At 44.8% G+C, this 23,426-nt stretch overlaps 1 protein-coding gene across 4 annotated transcripts in view; it reads left to right on the top strand.

The window, feature by feature from the left end:
* The window catches only part of Mboat2 (membrane bound O-acyltransferase domain containing 2), a 131,487-nt gene that overhangs the window by 63,245 nt on the left and 44,816 nt on the right, over positions 1–23,426 (top strand). The window lies entirely within an intron of this gene.

The following is a 23,426-nucleotide window of genomic DNA, read 5'->3' on the forward strand; positions in this document are numbered from 1 at the left end:
CTGTGTGTATGCCTGCAGGCCAGGAGAAGGCACCAGACCTCATTACAGATGGTTGTGAGCCACCATGTGGTTGCTGGGAATTGAACTCAGGACCTTTGGAAGAACAGGCAATGTTCTTAATCGCTGAGCCATCTCTCCAGCCCGACAGGGTTTTTCATTGTGACCACATCTACTCCTCAGTGAAGACGTGTTCTGTTCCCTGTGGGTTTTGCAAATGCATTTTCCTGTTTGTATGCTGTGCCTTTGCTTTGTCTGCTTCCTTGGTGTGCTGGCTCTTCCTTCATTCTGTCAACTTCCTTAGTAGGCTGTCCCTTCACCCTGTTGACCCCTTGGTAGGCTGTCTTTTCACTCTTTTGACCCCGTGGTGGGCTGTCTCTTTACTCTGTTGACCCCGTGGTGGGCTGTCTCTTCACTCTGTTGACCCCGTGGTGGGCTGTCTCTTCACTCTGTTGACCCCGTGGTAGGCTGTCCCTTTGCTCTAATGACCCCATGGTAAGATGTCCCTTCTCTCTGTTGACCCCATGGTAGGATGTCTCTTCACTCTGTTGACCCCGTGGTTAGGCCGTCTCTTCGCTCTGTTGACCCCATGGTAGGCCGTCCCTTTACTCTGTTGGCTTCCTTGCTGTCTTTTCACTCAGGGGACTGGTGTGCTGTGTCTTTGACTTACACATACAGAATCTTTTTTATTTGATGCAGTTCCATTTTTTGTTTTTGTTGACTGTGCTTTTGGAGTCTTAAGAAAGTTTATATAGAATGATATATGTGATCCATAATTCTACTACTAGGTATGTACCCAAAAGAAACAAGATGCTTATGTTCATTGCAGCATGATTTGCAGCAACCAAAATATGAAACCAGCATGTGTCCATCAGCAGATGAATGGGCAACAAAAATGCAGTGTGTATGCACGGTGGAGTATATGTTAGCCCTGAGAAAATAAAATCCTGTCATTTGTGCCTCCACACATGAATCTAGAGGACATGTTAGACAATCTGTGCATAGAAAGACAAATCTCACTGATCTCACTCGAGTGGAATTCATATATATTCTTATGGACTGCAAGAGTTGAAAAGGGTTATGTGCAATTGGGAGTTAAGATAGAGCTTGGTACCGAGTTCTTGCTAGGTAGGTTGTGATGTTGTTATATGGGAGACCAAATACACCGACTATCTCCACAGTGCTGGAAGAAAGGTTTTTGAGTGTTCTTCTCACAGAGAAATGGTAAATGTATCAGATGATGACTGCGTTAAATATTTTGATTATTATACAATATATGCATGCATCAAAACATCACACTACACTGTATAATCATGTGCCCATTAAAAACAATAAGCAAACAGAAAATAAAGTCGAATCCTATTGTGTGTGATACTTTTGGTTACTGTGACAAAACACCAAGACCAAAAGTGACTTATGGAAGAGTTTATTTTGGCTTATGGGGAATAAGCATGGCATTATGGACTTCCAGAAGGAGGAGTTCAATTGACGGGGTAAACTTGGCAGCAGGTGGCCAGAACAGGAAGCTGAGAGGTCATATCCTCGAACACAGACATGAAGCAGAGAGGGCAAACTGGAAGTAGCCTGCCTCCCTGTGACATATTTTCTCCAACAAGACTCCATGTCCTAGAAGTTCCCTAACCCCCCCAAAACAACGCCACCAGCGGGCAACCAAGGACTCAGACTCCTGAGTCTCTGGAGCTCGTTTCTCATTCAGACCACTACAAGGAGGGATTGTTGATCTTCCATCCAGGGGATAGCTGCATTCTCAAGTGCCTAGGAGCCGAAGGAAAGGTCTCTGGGTGTCTCTGGGAAACGGCTTCCCTGGGGATGGTGAAGAAGTGGCTTTAGATTTTGTCTGTTAGTACAGCTAAGGCAGAGACACCTTTGCATGCATCGAGCTGGGTTTATTCTCCGGTGGGGCCTGGCAGTGTTCCTACAGCTGACCTTCCTTGGAGCAGATAGCTTCTGACTAGCAGGTCCATGGTAGAAGTTTAATTTACTCCCCCACACAAACGGTTTCCTTGTTAGTGTACAAAACCCATTTCAAATGGATAGATGGGCCATCTATTTTAGTAGAAGTCAGCATATTTCTTCCCCGACCCCCAAATAGCTATAAAGTAAACTGGAACTTGTCAGAACCATTTTTTGCACTCTAGAATTTGACCAAAAGCAAACAACAATCTGAGAAGCATTTATTTCTAAAAAACTGCTGACTTTCACATTAGAACAGTGGGCATCTGTGGTGTTCTTGTTTAGTTTTGACCCGTTCCCACCCTGTCAGTTCTGTTGGGCAAGCCTGCCTGCTCATGCAAAGAGCACTTTTGTTTCTGATTACATTTTTTTTTTTTTTTGGTTTTTCGAGACAGGGTTTCTCTGTGGTTTTGGAGCCTGTCCTGGAGCTAGCTCTTGTAGACCAGGCTGGTCTCGAACTCACAGAGATCCGCCTGCCTCTGCCTCCCAAGTGCTGGGATTAAAGGCGTGCGCCACCACCGCCCGGCCTCTGATTACATTTTGAGTAGAGGGTAGAACACCCTCTGCAGAGGCTGGTCGCGAGTGCCCACATCTAGCATGACTTTGGATATTGAACAAGGGCATTAGGGAAATGAGAGTCCTAAGTGACTAGTCCCTACACATTCCTGGCTAATGGGAGAAGGCTTAAGAGGCCCTGGAAGGTAAGAACTGGACTGACTTGAAAGCAGCTGTGTACCATTTGTGAGTGTTTTGACAGTTAAGACAGGGACATGATGCTCAAGAAAAATGTCCCTTCAGAGTCACCGTACTCACAAATCTGATATAGCATTTGAAGAATGATGATTTCTGACATCCTCGTTTCAATGTAAAACATTCATCTGCAGATCTAAGACATGAGGTTGGATAAATGTGGGTGCTCCTCACTAAGACCACCACAGTGGAACATTTTAAATGATTTTACTTACTTTTATTCCGGTGCATTGGTGTTTCACCTGCGTGTGTGTCTGTGTGAGGGTATCAGATCCGGTAGAACTGGAGTTACAGACCATTCTGAGCAGCCACATGGGTGCTAGGAATCGAACCCCAGTCCTCTGGAAGAGCAGCCAGTGCTCTCAACCATTGAGCCATCTCTCCAATTCCCAGGGGGATATTTTGAAAGCAGCAAATGAGTTCAAGGAATAACTTCTTCAGGTAGAGTAGCCAGGCGTGGTGATGCACGCCTTTAGTCTCAGCAGGCGGCCTGGTCTGCAAAGCAGGTTTCAGGACAGCCAGGACTGTTATACAGAGAAACCCTGTCTTGAAGGACCAAAACAACAACAATAACAAAAACCAAAAAGAGGAGATGCCTGAATGAAGGCAAATGGCACATGTATTCTAAACTGCTGAGAGAAAGATGTCAGTCCCAGCCCTCACATCCAGCATAAGTGTCTAACACAAAAACAATAGTGTAGAATAAGGAAATTCCAGCCAAACAAAGATCTGACCTACAGGAAATTCTAAAGGAAGACCTTCTGTTTGAAAGAGGGTGTCTGTAGTGAGCCGAGTCCATGAGACCCCTTGAGGGGTCCTAGGAGTAGCTAATAGATGGACATAGGTGAGTGTGAAAGACAGCGGGAGATGCTCTCTTCCCTCGGTTGTGCTGAAGGACACAGGCTGTGTTTGTAGGATTGTAATGTCCGTATAGATGTCAGTGACAGCGTAGGGATGAGGTGCGGACCATACTGGTTACAAACTTACTTTGTTCTCTCAGAATTTACTCAGATTTAATGTGGAATACAGTATGAGAAAAGAGCTATATATTGTCCCTCCAGTTATTACTGCGTAGGTAAGGAGAAAAATATATTGAAAACCTCAAAAGTGGGAAGCCAGACGTGGTGGTATAATTCTAGGACTTGGGAAGCTGAGGCAAGAAGATCATTGGTTTGAGGCTAGCCTTAGCTACATAATAAATTTAAAGTCATCTTGGGCTACATAGTGAGACTCTGTCTCACTAAATACATACATACATACATTCATACATACATGTATGCATGCATACAAATATACAAAAGGCAATAAAGCTATTAAATTAAAATATTATACTGCCAAATGACAAAAGAAGTCCATAAAAAGAGGAATGAAGAAGTCTTGGGATGTGGCTAAATTAATGACTAAATGTCAGTGTGATATCAGAGATTATAAGACTATAAAAACAGATTAAAACCAGATTTAACCTTATGCTTGCTACAAGAAACATACTCTAAATGAGAAAAGATGGTTAGGTTGAACATGACATGGAAATGGGAATATGCCTTTAGGAAAGACAGCCCAGATGAATAAATGAGATGACAAGAAATTGACAAAGAGGGCTGGAAAGATGGCTCAAAGGCTAAGAGCACTTGACTGCTTTTCCAGAGGTCCTGAGTTCAATTCCCACCAACCACATGGTGGCTCACAACCATCTGTAATGAGATCTGGTGCCCTCTTCTGGCCTGCAGGCATACATGCCAGAACACTGTATACATAATAAATAAAATCTTTTTTAAAAAAAAAAAAGAAAGAAATTGACAAAGATGTAGGAACTTCAGTCTATAAAATCAGCTTTATTTCTCTGTGCTACTAAAGTTCCCAAATGAAAGCATAAAAAATGGTTCCATTCACATAGCATATAAAAGAATTATTTAAAATACTTAAGAATAAATTTAAAAGAACAGCTCTCAAAAACTGCCAGCAGACACCTTGTCGAGCCGTGGTCCTCAGCCTTCCTAGCGCTGTGACCCTTCAATGCAGTTCCTCTTGCTGTGGTGGCCTCCAGTCATGACACTGTTTCCATCGCTATCTCATAGCTCTAATTTTGCTGCTGTTACGAACCTTAATGTAAATATCTGATATGCATGCCTTGTGGGGGTCCCGACCCACAGGTTGAGAACCGCTGTTTTAAAGAGAGTAGAGATTAAATAGTCTTCCACACTCACGTGTTGGAAGACTTTGTTTTGTTGAAACTGTGTATCGTGAGGCTTGCTATCCTCAGTAGATCCACTGACCTACAGGTTCACTTCAGTCCTCTGTGCGGTCACCAACAAAACCCTGTCAGAGTTTCTGGGCAGAAACTGACAAGTTGATCTGGAAATCTATGGAAATATAAGGACCCAACATGAATGTTTGTAAAAGGACACCAGACCGAGGGGCTGCACATCTCAGGTTCTCAACTTACCCTGATGTAGGAATCAGGACACTGAGGCCTGTGTGAGGACAGACATGCAAATCATTTGAACAGACAGAGTATAAAACTAAACTCAGTGGTAAGAAGATGGTCTTTGCCACTGTGGGGTGGTGACAGGTGGATGTCCATATGCATACAACGAACCTATTACTCCACATCATATATAAAAATCATGCTTATCCTAGACCCAAGTGTAGCAGCTTACACTGCTACCCTTCAGCGCTTTGGCTCTGAGCTTCTTAGATGTGGCGTACGAAGACTACTCCCCCACCCCCAAATTTACTTATGTCAGAATTTCAAACATTGCTCTTCAGAAGAGATCTGTAAGAGTAAAGACAAACCACTGAGGAAAGTCTCGGCAAAACAAACGTCTAAGAACCCTTACAGTTCAAGCAACTTAACTTGAAAACCGAAGTGTGGGTTAGACGTTTCCTACCAATAACCAAATGAAACAGTGGTGGGTGTCAGTAGTCATTGAGGAGCTGCAACCTACAACCACAGTGAGATACTGGCAACAGTGCAGGAGGGTGGATTATACTGACGAGACCCAGCATTGGTAAGGAGGTGGGGTTACTGGGTTACCAGGGCCTTCTTCTGTGCCTTATGAATCTGTACAGTCACATTGTAAAACATATTTGTAGTCTCTAAAAGTGACAGTGGAAATTCTGCCATGGTCTCCCCCAAGAGAAAGAAAAGTATTCATCTACACAGGGTGATGGATTCAGAACAGCCAGAAGCTGAAGATGACCCAAATGCTCATCACCTTGTGTGTTTATAAACAAGGTGTGCTGTGTCCAGACAGTGGAGTACTGTCCCAATAAAAAAAAAAAAAAAAAAGAATAAATATACATACTGCAGTGTGGACAGGCCTCTGGAGCATCAGGCAAAGAAACCAGACACAGAAGACTGACCGCTGCACTGTTCTACAGAGAGTGATCAGCGGATGGCTGGGCTAGGTGGCGGCATCCCTAAGGGATGCTCAGACCATCAGACCCTACCACAGGGATCCTCTGGGCCCACACTACTTTACACATCTGCAATTCAAAGTACTGAATTGCAGGCTTGGGAGGTGATTTGTGTAACGTGTCAGCTTTAGCTCAATAAAAAGCTGTTTAACAAAAAGCCTATTGTATTTAGGCTTCTGAGATCTTTTAGGCTTCCAGGCAATGAGCTCCATAATTAGTTATTCAGCCTCTTGACTGGCAGGAGCCATAATTCAGTTTGTCTAAATAATCTGAGTTGGTGAGGGCATGTTCTGCTCTGAAGAACTAGTTCCAGCTGATTATTTGGAAGGAAGGGTAGCATTGGAAAATCAGTATTCTGTAATGGCTAATGAAATGATTTAACTCAAGCAAAGTAAAAGCACACAATTTTGTTTGGATGCTAACTCCAAAAAACAAAACCAACAACAACAAAACAAACCCCCAAATGACAAAAAACAAAACAGAAACCAACAAAACAACTTTGAGACAAGGAATTTGAATATAAATCAGACGACTCAAAGAAATTGTGCTGATGGTCTTGGACCCGATGGCAACATGGTCCTGTCGAAGCAGAACATAGACCGATTAGAGATGTCTTCAACAGAATTCACAGAACCGTGGTGCTGACATCTGCAATTGGATCTTAGATGCTACAGAAAGAGTGGATTGAAAATGGCAATCGTTGTTTAGCTAGATGACAAGGACGTGGGGGGTCTGTGACCCTGTTCTTCGTGCACGGTTGTGTTGTATTGCTTCTGTGTCGTGATTTGTGCCACCTCACAGGACTTAAGCTTGAGGCCATTTCCTGCTGGGGAAAGAGGAGCAGCCTTATCCTCAGTGAGCGCATTGGACCCCAACCACACAAGGCCAGGGGCTGAGACCTCTTAGGAAATGCTAGGTCTCTTGACCAAGGACCAAGGTAGGGTCTTAGGGCAGGAGAAAGGGCTGCATCGGTGCCAACTGGTGCCACATATCCAGTGTCGAACACACCGGCTCTAAAGCAGATTCAGCAGTTCCGAGAATCGGAAGGAAATTTGAGGAAAGGTGAAATTTTATAGAAATGGAAAAGTGGAGATTATTAACTCAAAATAAAAATAGGGATATTATTTAATATCACAGGATCTGGTAATTGACCCTTAATGGGAAGATGCTTCCTGAGAGTGTGTGATTGTGTGCTTTCATTGTTCTCAGCTGAGGTCACACGCGCTTGGACAGCAAGGCCAGCCATTCCCTGGGGCTTTTTGTTGCGATCAGGAGATGCTGTCCATATGAGATCTAGGGCCTGCTGCCACAACAGACAACTGTACAGTAGCTTTTTAGATATGTGGGCTCACTCTAAAATAACAGGGAAGTAGAGGGAGGAGGCTGTCCATGAGTTTGAAGCCAGCTTGATCCGTGTAGCAAGTTCCCGGCTACCCATGGCTACACAGTTAAGCCCTGCCTCAAAAACGAAAAAACAGAAACAAAATAAACCAAAAAGCCCCAATAGTCACTGTTGTTCCTTTTGGAGACAAGGCCGCACATGCGCAGAAGGATCATTGGCCCACAATTCCCGGAAGCAAAAGAGAATACAGCATCCCACTGGACTACAAATCCCAGCTCGATGGAAAGCCACACATGCGCAGGACATTTTCTCCCAGACGCACCTGGACCCCCCCCCCTTAAAAACGGGGGACGCCATAACTCGCCCCTTTTTTCCCTTTTCGTCTCTTCACCCCCATCCCTCACCTGTCGTCACCCCCCCATTAAAGTTTACCCACGTGGGACCCCACGTGTCTCGTGTTTCCTTTCCAACCCCGCAGAAAGAACAACAGTCACTAGTATAGTATGGTATGTCTTTGTTTCTTCTCCTGTTGCTATGGTTGCTATGATAAAGTACTCCAACAAAAGTAATCTAAGGGCAAAACCAAACAAACAAAAAACTGGGGGTGTATTTTAGCTTATGGTTCAGAATGCAGTTCATCACGGTGGGGGATCCAGGCAGCAGGGACTTGAAGCAGCTGGTCACATGACACCCTCACAAAGGGACAGGGAGGAAGGTAGTGCTGAGCATCTTTTCTCTATTCTACATAGTTGAGGATCGCCCACACCAGGGAGTAGTCACATGATGATTTACATGGTTCTTTTGGGGCTGGAGAGATGGCTCAGCAGTTAAGAGCACTGGCTGAACTTCAGAGGACCCAGATTTAATTCCCAGCACCCACATGGCAGCTTCCAGCCATTTGTAACTATACATGTATGCACATACACCTGGTTGAAAATGCAACCTTTCCCCTGAAGTGGTAACTGGTAAATTGATAAGCTTTGGGGTGCAGAGGAATCTTGGTTTCTTACTGTGGCCCACGTGTGTTTTCCTAACTGCCCTCAGCAATTCTATATTCGAAGCTTATTGTTCGAAGTTTTTAAGCTGTATATTTTCTACATTCCCTTTATCTAGTAATGCCAAAAGGGTTTGATAAGTGTTTCTGTTCAATCCCACAGAAGAAAAAAAAAAAAAAAAACCCAGCAGAAAACTATTCCCGTTGTGTGAGAAAAGATAAAGGCCACTTAATATATATTAAATTCTAAACTCATTAAATTATTACTACATTAAATAAGTAGTGAGGTCATGTGTTAGGGTTCTCTAGAGGCATAGAACATAGAGAATGAGTCTATCTGTCTGTCTGTCTATCTGGAAAGGGGATTTATTAGAGTGCCTTACAGGCTATGGTCTAGCTAGTCCAACAATGACCGTCTACCAACAGAAGGTCTGAGAATCAATAGTTACTCAGTCTCGGTGGATGGATGTCTCAGCTGGTTGTCAGTACACACCAGAGTCCTGAAGAAGTAGGCTCTAGAGCCAGTGAAGAGACAGATTTGCTAGTGAGAGCAAGAAAAAGCAGGCAGAGAGAGAGAGAGAGAGAGAGAGAGAGAGAGAGAGAGAGAGAGAGAGAGAGAGAGAGGAGAGAGGAGAGATTCCTTTTTCCATGACCTTTATATGAGAGAGGGACAGAGACAGATTTCTTTTTTTATGATCTTTATATAATAAGGCTGCAAAGTTTGGACCAGGTTAAAGGTGGGTGTTGCCACCTCAGAGATCCAGATTTTGCAGGGCAGTGGTGGTGCACGCCTTTAATCCCAGCATTCGGGAGGCAGAGGCAGGTGGATCTCTGTGAGTTCGAGGCTGGCCTGGTCTACAAGAGCTAGTTCCAGGACAGGCTCCAAAGCTACAAAGAAACCCTGTCTCAAAATAAAATAAAATAAAATAGATCTGGATTCTAAGTGACTCTTTCTACTTCAAAGGAATTAAGAAAAAATAATCCCTCATAGGTCAGATGTGCCGAGCCATTTGGACTTTATTCATCCCAGATGCATGTAGTTCAGTTGACAAGCAAGGATTGCCATCCCAGGTGAGGTGGTAAAGGCCATTCTTTGTGGTCAAGCAAACGTGGGAGCGGAGTTTGGTGCCACGGGCAGACGCGAGTGTCCCTGTTTGTCTCCTGTCACTGACGAGAAGCGGCAGATGGGGACAGCGTGTGAAGGAGCAGGCTGCTTGTGTCAGAACAAATTTGTAAGGAACCACGAGAGCAGAGGCCCAGCCTGACCTTAAGGGTTGTACGCCGGCTCCTCCAGGAAGGCACTTTGTCCTGTCCTGTACACTGCTCCCTTTCCCTTTCTCCCCAGCTCGATGCACAGTCTAGAGCAGAGGTGCGCACACAGGGGCCAGGCAGCGCCAAAGTTATTTGTTTCCCATTGGAACTGGAGCCCTTGGCAGGCAAAGGCCTCATTGTTCTTTTGAATTTAGTTACTGGCACGTAAAAGTGTTCCCTGCTGCTAGCACAGTACCTTCTCTGACTTGAGACAAGTAAGGTGAGCCTGTAACTTTTTTTTTTTAATTGCAATCTTTCTTACATTTTTAACATAGGAATATACTTACATTCCAAGCCCGAATTTAATGTGTCTGCCTCTTGGTTTATGTAAGAAGAAGGGGACGTCATTAAAACATGTATAAATCAAAATAAATTTTTCACATAGTAGGAGTTGGGTTTCAGGAGGCTGAGAGGTTCGTCATTGGCTGTTGCTGCTGTTGGTGGAGAAACTGATGGTTTATGAGGGAAAGAGACCTTATGGAAGCATCCCTTGAGCCGTCATCCCCCAGGTTGTCTCTCCTGAAGGACTTTGACATTTCAAGCAGGCCGTTAGTTCCAGCAGCTTCTGCCTGCTGTTTCTTCTGCTTCTTACTGAGCCGTAGGGAGCACACTGGCCTGCAAGCGCTCTGTCTTCTTTTCCTGCCTCCCTGACCTTCCGCCCTCACCCTGGCCCAGTGGCCGCCTCCATCCCTGCTTCTGTGTTTTTCGCCCTCAGTCTTCCTGATGGTGATTAGCTTTCTTTCTCAGGCTGGGGAATAGCGTTTCCAACTCTCTCAAGTGCACATTTGGGTATTCATTTGGTCAGCAAGTAGTCGAAGTATCTAGGTACCGCTCTTGGTGCTCTTGGTGCCGTACAGCCAGACATAGTGTTTAGGGGAGTGACATTGACCGTTGAAATGGAGAAGACAAACAGCAAACATCCAAGCCAAGCCTCTTCAGAGGACACATTGGATGGGTCCCAGGAGAAGCTGTTTTAAAGTGCCTTGAGATCTGAGTGGCAGGATGAGTCAGCTGTCCAAGGCACCATAGCACTGCCCCAGTTCAGTTGGCAGAACATGGGACTCTTAATCCCAGGGTGTGGGTTCGAGACCCACATTGGATGCCAAATTGTAGTACGAATAATAAAAACCCAGAGACAGATACTGAGGTTCAACCTGAAGATTAGAAAAGCAAAGCAGCTGGCCTAGCCACTGGTCCTGACCTCTCCCTCAGACTGAAATGGTGGTGCTGCCTCCAGGAATCCTCAGAATGAGCTGAGAGCTGTCTCCTCCCGTTTTATATTCCTCTCTAGTGCTGGGATTAAAGGTGTGTGTCACCACTGCCTGGTCTGTGTGGCTGACCAGTGCTGCTGTTTTACTTTCTGATCTTCAGGCAAACTCTGTTTATTAAAATACAAATGAAGTATCAGTACAGGGTGGGCACCTGCCTAGGGTACTCTTGAGTCAGGTGTTTTGTTTAGGGACAAGAGAAACGACCAGAGCTGCTGGGGTGTGGCGATCAAGGAGGGCAGTGACATAAGTCTGAGGGAGTCTGGGCCATGTAGTTCTCAGTGTATAGGGAACCTGCCAGGGAGTTTTAAGAGATAAGTAATTTTTTTAAAGATTTATTTATTTATTTATTTATTTATTAAGTATACAGTGGTCTGCCTGCATGCATGCCTGCAGGCCAGAAGAAGGCACCCGATCTCATTACAAGTGGTTGTATACCACCATGTGGTTGCTGGGAATTGAACTCAGGAAGAGCAGGTAATGAACTGAGGCATCTCTCCAGCCTAAGGGAAGTGAATTTTATCGAGCTGTTGGCACTGTAGTAGCTAGACTTAACAGTGTAGAATGGCCAGGACACCACTAAGTGAATGCTGGAACAATGTCAGGGATGTGCTTGTTGATGGCTTTAGGAGGGAACAGGTATGGAGCGGAGGCAGGAGGACTATGCATTTCCAGTCCTAAACACTGTGTAGATGTTGTTACCATATGTGACAGGGTGGGGGTAGAACACTGTAGTCATGAACAACTTTTAGGTCCAGGTAACGGTTGAGAAGCTTTCAGAGGAGACGCTCTAGTGTTCATGCCCAGTTGACCGGTTGTTCAGCTGTTCAGATAAAGGCCTTAGAGAAAGGAAATACTTAGGAGAAGAGGGCAAAGGCTTGGTGTAGAAGTCACGTCAGCAGCTAGCTTTTGCTGGTCCTTACTCCAGATGTGACTTCCTTATTGATGTCACTAGGATCCTGCTCGGGTCTTCTCTTGTCCCCCTGTCCTGTGATCTCCGTTATATCAGAGATGTACAGAGTATAGGGTAAAAGGCAGGTGAGAGCGGCCAGCGGTTCTCAACCTTCCTAATGCTGCGACCCTTTAATAACCGTCCCTCATGTTATGCTGACCCCAAACGTAACATCATTTTCAGTTCCACTTTATAACTATAATTTTGATACTGTTAGGAATCATAGTGTAAATGTCTGTGTTTTCCGACGATCTTAGGCAACCCTTGTGGAAGGGTCATTCAGCCCCCAAAGGGGTCACGACCCACAGGTAGGGTAGAACATTTTCTTTTTTTTTTTTTTTTTTTATTTTTTTTGGTTTTTCGAGACAGGGTTTCTCTGTGGTTTTGAAGCCTGTCCTGGAACTAGCTCTTGTAGACCAGGCTGGTCTCGAACTCACAGAGATCCGCCTGCCTCTGTCTCCCAAGTGCTGGGATTAAAGGCGTGCGCCACCACCGCCCGGCTGGGTAGAACATTTTCAAGGGGTGACAGAAGACTATGGCCAGAGGGACCAATACAGGGGAAAACATTCTCAAGGGGTGACAGTGACCAGAGGGACCATTGGACCAACCCACAGTTTTAAGTAAGCTTTATTTTGTTCCTTCAAGTCCCTAAAACGGAACTGACGGTGATTGATGATAAGCCATGTGGAGTCACTCTTAAGGGAAGGGACAGTAGTGTATTTCTATGCTTTATCAGAAGCTTCCAGCTAGGTAGCAGTCCTGACTTCGGACAATGCCGTGTCTCCCCCGGGGCAAGAGCTTGCCTCATGTTCACTTCTTTGCTTAGAACTAAAGTCCTACCCACAGTCTCAGCTCCCGGCTTTACAGGGTGCTGACGAGGGGAGGGAGGGGTCTGTCCTCCATGACCTTCACATCTCTTGTCTCTAACGTTAGCATGAGACACTAGATTTTAAACCTTGACTTGTGTTTAGCTTGGGTTTTTTTTTTTAACTTCCAACTCTTAGATGTAGAGACCCCCAGTGCCCACCCATTATGCTGCTTCAGCAGTGGGCGTCTGACTCGATTGCAGGGAGGGCATCCTTTCTCCCACGTCTTCCTCATTCCCCTGTAAAAGACAAGTGTGTGTGTGTTGTATTAGGAGGACACTCTCAACCGACCAACTCTAAGGCAAACTGAGGAACGCCAACTTCAAATAAGAATGCCTGTTATTTACCTAAGTAAGTGTGGATGTGGCGCCGAGGGGCCACACACCTGGAGGGTCCATTCACATGTTGGTGAGCTGCAATACATAGTCACTGAGAGCCCTGTCGCAGAGATGCGCTTCGGAGGGCTACTGTCCACCACATAAACAGTAAGAAACACTTCTTACAGTTTTGCTAGGTGCGTAAGTGCATTGTTAGAACAGCATCCAAGAAGTTATTGGAAAGATTTTAGAAGTTTGATACGGTGATAGCGGTTTTCAAAGCAGATTTCTGGGGAAGCCTAGGAGAGTAAACACAAATCACTGTGTTTTCTTCTGAAACTGCTTGAAAGGTGTCAGGACAAAGGTGCAGACCCACGGGAAGGAGGCCTGGAAGTATCCAGAAAGCTGAATCTGCTTGCAGATGCTGGTGCCCCAGAGGAGCTAGGCGGTTGATTCTGGTATATGGGTTTGAACACTAAGGTGAAATGGGCTGTTGACCCTCAGAGCAGAATCCCTCCCCTGCGAGTGAGCCCCAGCCATAGGCGCAGCCTGAATCTGTCACTATGGACCATGTGACTTGCACACTCTTTTATACAAGCACAGACAAAAATGCAGAAGACACAGGCTCTTTAGAATCACAGCATGCGTGCTCAGGCCACATTTTCAGACACCATCATCCAGAAAAATAGTTCTTCACATTGCCTTGCACATAATCACTTAGTAAAGTGGACAGACTTGACTAAGTATAAAGTCTTTAAGAAGGAAACAGGGGTTATTTTAAAGCAAGTGTCTTTCTAGACCTCTGGCCTTATTAGACTTCAGATCCTATCTTGAAATGGACCCAGGCATGGAATGTTCATTGTGGCGCCTGCACCATGGGATGGTTTGCAGATCAGGCAAGGGACTGGAGATTGAAACACACACACACACACACACACACACACACACACACACACAGAGAGAGAGAGAGAGAGAGAGAGAGAGAGAGAGAGAGAGAGAGAGAGACGGGTCATCCTTGAAACAAGAATGTCAACTTTATTGTGTTCCAGGGCAGCTTATATAGGGCTCTCCTTGACTAATGGCCATGCCCTAGCTCTCGGGATTTTTCAGCTGCAAAACCACTCCCCTGCCATCAGGAACTTCTGAGGGTCTCATGCTCAGAGGAGCTGCAAACACAGGAAAACAAGTTGTTTACTCCGGCAGGCAAGGGGTCACAGGAAATTCAGGGTCTGAGGGTCTGCAGTCCCCAACAGTTCATGGCTTGTTTCCTTGGGTCCATCTAGTTGCATTTGTTTCTAGCATGTGTTAGGTTAAAAATTTTTACGTAGTGCATATTTAGTATGTTAGCAAGTTGTCAGCTTAGTTAATAATGTTTTATAATTCCTGTTGCTACTTATTAGCAAAATCTTTTTAGATTTATTCATTTTATGTTATGTGTGAGTGTCTTGCATGTGTCTGTGCACCGCCCATGTGCTTAATGCCTGCAGAAGTCAGAAGAGGGCATTGGATCCCCTGGAACTGGAGTTAAGGATGCTCGTGAACCTCTGTGTTGGCACTGGGATCCAAACCACAGTTCTTTGCAAGAGCAACTAGTGGCCTTTACTGTGGAGCCATCTCTCCAGCCCTCAAAGTCTGCTTTTAATATGCTGTCAATTATCTGAGTACTTTGCGAGCAGTTGTACTGTCTTTGGGGTTAAACTCGGTGTCCCCACATTATTTCTGTGCCCTCCCCTGCATAGCATCACCAGTACTTGCTTTGTTCATTTGTAGCTTGGGGATGTGTCCTGCTATTTAAATGGATAGGCAGTTCCAAGGCGTGTGTGTATAGTTCCAGCTACTTGAGATGCTGAGGCAGGAGAATCACTCAAGTCCAGGTGGCATTTAAGCAACATAGGAAGTCTGGCTCTCAAAACAAGTCAACGGACTGAAGTAGAAGAGCTTGCCAGGTTGCGTGAATTTCAGTCTTATTTAGTTTGAAGCAGTGTATCCTAAAAATAGTAATGGATGACGGCTCCTAGACGCTTCAGACAGATTCTGAGGGCTGGCCTTGAGGTGCAAGTTTGAAGCGTTACTTTAGAGGTGTCTGTTTAAACTAGTCTGTATCTATAATGTTCCAGTGTGTGCCAGGAGGGGAGGGCTAGGCTTGAGAGATGCCAACTTGAACAAACCTGGCCTTGTCTGGAGGGCTTTTTTCAGCCACCTGCAGTCTAAACCAAGTTTTGCTTCCATAGCCCGCGCTATTTGCACGGGGCAGCTCTGATGAACAGAGGGAGAGGAAGCTGTCAGCAAGAAGGAGTTCAACAAGATCACAATTATCTTTAAGGCAAAATGGAACCAATTAACGCAGAATGGCACTGACTGAAAACTGAACTACTCTACGCTGCCTGATGCTGCCCAACGCAGCCTTCTGCAGAGGCTGGAGTTCAGGGATCTGCCTGAGAGACAGCATGTGGTAGAATAGGAATCCGGGCTTCTCTCGAAGGTCTTGTAAACCTCCTGTCTTGTTGTCTGGAGCAGCGGGCCGCTTCCCGCCGCCCGGCTCATGCACGGCTAGCTTTACCCAAAATAATTACACGGAAACTGTATTCTTTTAAACACTGCTTGGCCCATTAGCTCTATCCTCTTACTGGCTAACTCTCACATCTTGATTAACCCATTTCTAATAATCTGTGTAGCACCACGAGGTGGTGGCTTACCGGAAATATTCTTAACCTACATCCATCTTGGATAGGAGACCTATGGCGACTGCCTGGATAGGAGAGGCATGGCGTCTGCCTCACAGCCTTCTTCCCAGCATTCTGTTCTGTCTACTCCACCTACCTAATTTTCTGTCCTATCAAAGGCCAAGGCAGTTTCTTTATTAACCATAAAAGTAACACATAGACATCATTTCCCTCTTCCATCACTGTCTTACCCATTTCTTTTCTTTTTTTAAATATATATTTTATTTATTATGTATACAATATTCTGTCTGTGTGTATGACTGCAGGCCTGAAGAGGTCACCAGACCTCATTACAAATGGTTGTGAGCCACCATGTGGTTGCTGGGAGTTGAACTCAGGACCTTTGGAAGAGCAGGCAATGCTCTTAACCTCTGAGCCATCTCTTTCTGTCTTACCCATTTCATCCTGAGAATGGCCGCCCACACCTGTAATCCCACCCAGTACTTGGGAGACTGAGGCAGAAAGATCAACCTGAGTTGAAGACCAGCCTGGGCTACATGGTGAATGAGTTCCGAGCCAACCTAAGCTTCATTGAGGGAGCCCTGCCTCAAAAATATTAACAGCCACTGCAGTAGTAATAGCAATGGCTTGCTATAGCCACCACCGAGACCTTACTTAGCTCTAGTAACTGACTGTGAGGTGGCCACCAAGTCCTTTTTCTTCTCTAGCCCCTAAGTTTACTGAGTTTCCAGCTTAGATGGTTACAAAGGTGGGCAGTACTGTTTCTTGTAGCAGTGGGCACATGACTCCTTTAAATCCAACACTTATTATGTGTGTGTTCCTCCCCCCAGCAACTCTGAAAAATAGCAGTTGTGTGTTCCTTGATTGGAATAAAAAATGAAATCCATGTAAATACTTATTTTTTAAATATATATAGCTCATGGGTCATTCTTAAAGAAATCTGAAAGGTCTAAAGTGTTGGGAAAAGCTGTTAGGTTGAGCTTCTGAGCACAGCCCTTACTGTGGGAACAAGAGATCAGAAAGGCGAGAATGAGGAAGAGAGACTAGTCAGGTCCTGTGGCTTGAGGCTGGAGTGTGTGCCAGGGTGTGATTGGAAGATAGCATTGTATACAGGCACGAATGATGTGAGGTGCAGAGATTTAAAGCATGAAAATGGAGTAGTTGTAGTGACTTCGGGGGCTGGAGACGAAACTCAGTGGGAGAGCGTTTGCTCATGTACTCACAAGGCCTGGTTTCATCCCAGCCCTGGCACGCGCGCGCATGCATACATGTGCGCACACACGCATGCACTCACACACAAAACCACCCCCTCATTTGGAGCAGAGCATTGGAAACGATGGCCTGCTTGGTGCCGTGTTTCAGGTGTTAGTTACACAGCTAAGCTGAGATGTAGAGGAGTCTGTTGGCTTGAGTTTGGATGCCTAGTACATGTCCCGGCTAGAGGCAGAAAGTGGACATTGTCTATAGAGTGGGTATTTAAGATCCCAGGCCTCTTAAACTTCTCTTGGAAGGAAGTGGACACAGAGAAGGGAAGCAAATTGGACCCTTAGGCCCGAAGCGAGGGAAGAAGGTCTGTAGAGGGACCCAATAAAGTTTTAGTATTTCCAAGTCATTTTAAACAGCTTTATTGAGATGTAATTTACCAAAAACGAGTTACCTATTCGAGGAATGTGGGTGCATGTATGGATCTCTTTAACTGGCAATCATTAGACAAAGGACATTTTCCCTTTGCCAGAAAGATCACCATCATAGCTGACTGCGGTGGCACATACCTTTAATCCCAGCACTTGGGAGACAGACGCAGGTGGATCTCTGTGAGCTCACGGCCAGCCTGGTCTACAGAGTGAGTTCTAGGACACCCAGGACTGTTAAACAGAGAAACCCTGTCTCGAGAAGCAACACAAAACAAAACAAAAGGCCCCATCATGCCCCTCTGCAGTCAGTCCGCTTGTCCCTTGAAACCAGTAATCCATTTTCCATCCCTCAGAGCAATTCTGACCGCTCTAGAGTGTCATATAAACTGCTCCATACACTTTTGTGTGACACTATTCTTGGGGAGACATGAACAGATGTCTGCCTGTCTCAGGTAGGGAATCAGTGACAGATCTGCCCAAGTCCAGTTTGGTGAACCAATGAGGTTTATTGGGGTTATACTTAGAGGAGAGGAAGTGACTCAGAGACAGCTCCATTACCCAAACCTACCCAGCACTGTCTTGAGTTTGCCTCTCACCAGTCCTTATTGCTTCTTCAGTGGATCTGGCTAGTTTCAGGAACTTCCTGAAGTTACTGAGTTTCCTTTTAGAGCTTCATGAGTTTTCCCTACGGGATAGAATGTTTCTTCCCCTTTTAGAACAGATGATGGAAGGAGAGAATAAACCACCACAAATGGCCCTCTGACCTGCACATGTATGCCTGCAAGCATGCACACATAAATATATTTTATAACTAAGGAAAAAAAAGAGATGATTCCCTTTTGTTCTGGCTAGCATTTTGTGATATGAACATACCACAATTATGCATTATTTCATCTCTTAATGGACTTACAGACTGTTTCAAAATTTGAGCTATTGGGATTCAAACTTGTAAAACATTCTTACACAAGTTTTTGTGGATGTGTTTCTGTATTTTTGTGTAAATACCTAGAAGAGGAACTGCTAGGGCACGGAATTAAAGTATTTTAATTATGTAAGAAATTGCCAGAGGTTAAAAAAGAATGGAGAGAAAGAACTTGCCCAGCTTTCTCAAAGTGAGTGTTCCATTTGTACTCTGGTCCCAGAGTCTGAGGGAGCTCCTTCCCTCTGGTCTGCTGAAGGTTGTCTTACGATATTTCTCTGTAGCTTTGATTTCTATTCTTCTGATAATTACTGGTGCCAGCCACGTTTTCTTCTGCTAATTGACTAGTTATATAACTTTGGAGAGTTATTCTAGCCAAGGCTTCCCACTGTTGTTTTTGTTACCGTTCATTCTTTTTGCATTTTAGATAGCAGCTCTTTGCCAGATACATACATTGTGAATATTTTCTTACATTCTCTGACCTGCCTTCCTACTTCTTAGTGATGACTACTAGTAGGCGAGAACTTTAAAATTTTGATAAAATCTGTTTTGCAATTTAATTTAATTTTTTTTCTGTGACCTGCTTTGTGTCCCTTTTAAATGATTCAGTATGGAAAAGGTAGTAATTACATGGAGCCCATCAGCTTTCCATTACTGTAACAAATGCTTGAGAAAAATCAACTTGGATTTCACATTTTGGGAGGTTGTTGTGGTCCCCCCCCTCCAGACAGGGTTTCTCTGTAACTTTGGGGCGCCTGTCCTGGAACTAGCTCTTGTAGATCAGGCTGTCCTCAAACTCACAGAGATCCACCTGCTATCATAATAATAATAATAATAATAATAATAATAATAATTATTATTATTATTATCATTATTATTCCCCCACGATTTCCAGTCCTGTGATGACAGTAACTTGCTTTCTTCACTTGAGATTCTCTGCCAGTTCCCTCCGCTTTGCCGGTTCATTCATTCTCATCGTCCCTCACTACCTTGTTTTCCCCTTCAACGGTTTCTACTTATGATGAATAGACGTTTGGAATGTCGTAAGAAAACATTCTGTTCTTGCACGCTTCATAAGCTACTGACCTGTTGTGTGTGCGTGGTGGGAGGGGTGTGCATGCGTGTGCTTATGGAGGCCGGTGATTGATGCTAGGTGCTGCTTCAGGGTTTCTGTGCTGCAACAAAACTCTACAATCCAAAACAAGTTGGGGAGGAAAGGGTTTATTTGACATATCTTCACTGAAGGAAGTCAGGACAGGAACTCAAGCACTGTAGGAACCCTGAGGCAGGAAGTGATGGCAGAAGCCATGGAGGGGTGCTGCTTACTGGCTTGCTCCCCGTGGCTTGCTCAGCCTCCTTTCTTATAGAACCCAGGACCAACTGTCCAGGGATGGTACCACCCACCATGGGCTGCACCCTTCTCTATCAATCCCTAATTAAGAAAATGCCCTAGCTGGATCTCATGGAGGTGTTTTCTCAATTGAGGCTCCCTCCTCTCAGATGACTCGAGCTTGTGCCAAGTTGATATAAAACTAGCCAGGCCACGGGCCTTCCTCAATCACTCTCCGCCTTTATGTTTTGAGGCCTGGCCTCTCACTGCACCTGGAGGTTGCTAATTCAACTAGGCTAGCTGACCGGTGATCTTCAGGACACTTCTGCCTCTGCCTCCTCAGCGCTGGAGTTACAGATGCATGCCACCCTGCTAGGCTTTTACCTGGGTTCTGAGCATCTATCAAATTCAAGCCACCACAGGTGTTTTAATGACCGAACCAGCTCACCATCCCCTTCACTTCATTTTGGCGGTACGGATCCTGAGAGCCAGGATGCTGTTGGTTGCCAAAAACAGAAAGCCCAACTCAAGGACACAGGGGTGTGAACGGAATAGAAAGTATTAGCTCTCAAAGCTGAAGCCCCCGGCAGGGCCGTTCATTTGGCTGGTTCAGCACTGCCGTCTTCGGAGTGTCGGACCCCACGTTCTATTTCATCTCATCCTCACCACCTCAGCATGTTGACTGTGTCCAGGTTGACTCCTCCTGTGAGCAAGAATTGGCTGCTGCCCTTTCAGGTGTCCCAGCAGCAGCAGAGGCAGATGTCACACCTGTGGGAAGAGGTCAAGCCTCCAAATCCTCTGTCATCTTTCATTGACATTTCCAAGTACTGTTGGCTGCTCACAAGTCAACCACTTGTAGGAAGACGAGAGCTCCATGATGGAGTTGAAACGGCTAAAGCCCCCAGGTACCAGCCTGGAGTGACAAATCCACGCTTGGGAGACCACACAGGCAGTGCCACAGGGCTGTGACTGGAATCTAGTTTGAGTTTTATTTTCATCTGGATTCTTCTTTGGAGATATTCAGTGGTGCTCATACACAGACCAAATCACTTAAAACGTGATGATGTGCACACCGGTTTACATGCCTGCTTTCCCTGCTGATGTGTGAACTTGAAAAAAATCAAAGACTTTCCCCAGTACTGCTGCCCACAACTGGGCATTTGAGGAGCTAACTCGGTGGCATGTACCAGAAAAGAAACTCGGCACCTAGGATCTTTTTCCAGAGTGGGTCTGCCCAGAGCCTGTGTGGTGTCAGGGAAACAGAGGCTCAAGCTTGTTCCTAGCTTGTGTGTTGCCCCGAACATGTAAGGCAACGCCTGCAGCTGTCGCCAGACCCATATGCAGGAACAGAGAAAAGCCACACAGCCTGCTCAGCCCCACAGCCTCTTTTTTCTGGGAAGACATAACACAGTTCATTAGTAGAAAGAAACCTGTGGGTGTACTTCTAAACTCTCCAGGAGTCAGTTTAAAAACAAGCATATAACTAACCTGGAGAATGCATTTCTTCTCCCCTAATATACCCAATGATAACTTGTGAAAGTACAATCAATAAATAGGCTAACAAGTTATTCAGTTTTTGCCTTTCCAGACCCAAAATCTGGGTGTGTTTTATCGTCATAGTGAGTTCAGCTTGCACTAACCACATTCCAGGAGTCCAGCAATGTGAGTCATCAGGAAGTGTCAGCCGTGTCTCACGACTAACTAGTTTTCTGGAGAACAAGTGTATATCAGGCAGTCAGCCTTCCCTCTGTGGCTTCCACATCTGTGCGGTGAACACTGTGTCCAGAAAAACTTTAGGAAAACGTGGCGTGTGTGTTGAACATACACATACTGGTTGTTCCCTGCTCACAGCCATTTATAGTCTCTTACCTTGCGTTAGCCACTGTAAATCACCCGTCCCGGGGTGGTTAAAGTGCACAGGGGAGTGTACCTTCTGTGCAACCCCTGTGGCATTTTACATAAGGGACCTGACCCCCTGTGGATTTTGGTGTCTGGATCGGGAGCTGCAATCGGTCTGGTAGGCAGTGCCATCTTTGCTTATTCTAAATTGTATGAATCGAGCGGGTGTGTAGTATATAATATACAAACAGCGAATGGCCAGTCCACTTGCTTGTAAATTCATAGTTCCCATGGAATGCTTTCATTGATTAGTACCACAGTTTTTATAGCTAACCTGTGGTTGCAGGCCTGCTGTGGTGCCTACAGGTAGGTGCTGAATTATCATCTAGATCAGTAAAGCAGCTGCTCGTGTTAATGATGTGCTAATGTCATTCTAAAGTGAGTGTTGACTGACGTATATGCTAATGAAGTAGTGGTGGTGATGTCATTCCTCACAATGACTGACATCCTGTTACTTTTAATTAAAACTTAATGTGAATTATTACTATCTCCACCCACAGTTTAGTCCTTAATTAGGGTCAGCAAAAGTTCCTTTAACAGGATGAGACAGTAATAATTATTTTAGGCTTCAATGGCTGCTGTAAGACGAGAGCAGCCATTGTAATACTCAAATGAGCAGGGTGTGGCCAAAATATGGTTATAAAACCAGACATTGAATGAGATTTTTTTTCTAGAGGCTAGAGTTGATAATCTTGGTTTTAATGACCAGATTTATCTTACTTATCAGTTTCTGTCCCACAAATTCTTCCACCCTGGTAAGCTAGGAATTGAAATCTCTGAATGTAGAGTTGGGTGGAATTGTACAGAAGTGTATCATTGTATAGTATTTCCACAATTGTACTGCAGACCTTTGCAGGGTATATCCCACAACTTTGTCCTTAACGTATTAGGTGAAATAAGAACATGGAATTGTCAGTTCAAAAACTATGGAACATGCATTCTTTGCATTCTTAGTATAATGGCATATATTTGATATATGGTAATGTATGCTGCAAAATTATGCACTTAAGAGACTCTAAAGCTTCCATTCCTCAGACTGTGGTGTAGCTCGGTTGGTTGAATGCTCAGCTAGCACACATGAACCCCGGATTTGAGTAAAAAGGAAGAAACTGGGGTACATCCTATAATATCCACAATGGCATGCACCCCCCCCATGCAATAGAAAGACAATAGATAGACTGACTGATACGTAGGCAGACAAAGATGCTAAAAACGAAAGTGTGAGAGCCGAGTCCCCTGTCCAGCCTGAGTATTACTCTTGTTAGACTGTGTCTGTCTGTGTTGTCCAGCCTGAGTATTACCCTCTTTAGACTGTGTCTGTGCTGTCCAGCCCGAGTATTACCCTCTTTAGCCTGTGCCTGTCTGTGTTGAACACAGTCTTCAGCCTGCTGTGAGTTTCCAAGTTGTCTCTGACAGCTGCTTGACTGAATCTCGTTTATTTTTCCAAATAAATGATGGTTACATTTTTCTTACATAATCCGCTCCTTATCATTCTTATTTTCCACTTGATTTCTTCATCTGTTTTTTATTGCTTGGAAGTTCTCTGTTAGGGACATTAACCTAGCATGCATACTAGGTGATTTCTGTTACATTAGCATGTAATGCTTTGTAATTTATTGTACCGAAATGTCTGATGTGTTTTGTGCTTATGTGATTGTCCTCTCTCCAGGTGTTCTCTTTTATCCTATTGTATGACTCCACATATTATTTTTTACATTTATATCTTTTCATATTTTACTGATTGGTGTTCCCTGTGTCTAGAGTGCACTGGG

The sequence above is a fragment of the Chionomys nivalis genome, chromosome 1 (assembly GCF_950005125.1).
Source record: "Chionomys nivalis chromosome 1, mChiNiv1.1, whole genome shotgun sequence".
Lineage (NCBI taxonomy): Eukaryota > Metazoa > Chordata > Mammalia > Rodentia > Cricetidae > Chionomys > Chionomys nivalis.